This window comes from Ceratina calcarata, unplaced genomic scaffold, assembly GCF_001652005.2.
Source record: "Ceratina calcarata isolate Rehan_Ccalc_2016 unplaced genomic scaffold, ASM165200v1 scaffold498.2, whole genome shotgun sequence".
Classification (NCBI taxonomy): Eukaryota; Metazoa; Arthropoda; class Insecta; order Hymenoptera; family Apidae; genus Ceratina; species Ceratina calcarata.
Genome location: NW_017174208.1, coordinates 20,603 through 21,840, shown reverse-complemented (window position 1 = coordinate 21,840; position 1,238 = coordinate 20,603).

Here is a 1,238-nt window from a genome sequence, read left to right as displayed (position 1 = left end):
ACTCTGTATAATAGAAAATCCATATAATCTAATATCCAATAAAGATCCATCCCCAGAGTTGCACAACGCGAAATTCTCAGTCAGTAAAGCCCCCAGTCGAGGCGGTTTAAAACCGAGATAAACAACGCAGTAGTTTCTTTGAGAAGACAACCCGAGGCAGTGTATGATCGTTTAATTACCGTTCTCGCATACGAGGCCATACGATCGATCGTTAAATGAAATTATCTTAGCGTGCGAGAACGATAATTGGTTGGTTCAAAGATTATCACGGCACAATGTACCGCCTAATTGAGGCAGGAGATAAGGAGTATTAAGCGAAATAAGCCATTCGACAGAAGGCTGTACGTATCTACATGTACGTTTGTACGTGCCTGAGAGTGGATGGTTGATGAATAATAACCGCGTTCCGTGAAATGTCACCTAACTGCGAAACGAGGCATTCTTCAGACAAAAATAAAACGGAAGGACGACGTTAAAGGAAAAATAATGTTCTTTAAAGGCGCACAGAGTTCGTTCGGATTCCATTTTCCGGCTCGCCATGCCGGATCCGATTGTTGGAAAAGAGAAAACGGCCAGTCGAGCTGGGATCAACGGGGGGGGGGGGTGTGGGTGGTTAGGTAGAAGGAGAAATTGGATACCTCTAATGGGCGGCAGGATGGAATCTCGGAACGGGGAATAAACTCTGTGGAAGAGCCAAAAATCTCTCTGCCATCGAACTTCCGTCGTTGATCCCCTCTGGGCCACTTCTGAGATCTTTGGACAGCTTCGCGGGGAGATCGCCGCGCCCACGTTCAACCACGTTCCACCCTCTCGTCCCCCTCGATCTCTTTCTTGTTCTCGTGGTGGTACGACGCGAGACTGGACGTCGGGAAACTGCGTCGAATGACTCGGCGACGACGGAGCTTCCGCGTAGAATTCGCTCGGGCGGAAGCATTTCTTTTCGCGCGGTTTCTTCTTCACGGAAGAATCTGAACTTCGTCGTATAGGACGCGTAGAACTTCTCGATGAACTAAATAGAAAACGATAAAACCAGTCGTCGATTTATCGATCGTGTTCGAAGAGGTAAACAGGGAAATGGTAATTAGATGTGCCAGCCAACTGAGAGTTATTTTCATTGATTTCTCGTTTATTTATTCTTGTAATTTACAAATTTATTGACCAATTTATTGTAACGAATGACGACATATATTATGTTCGTCCCTACTGCTCGTTATTTATATTATGTATATTAACCCTTT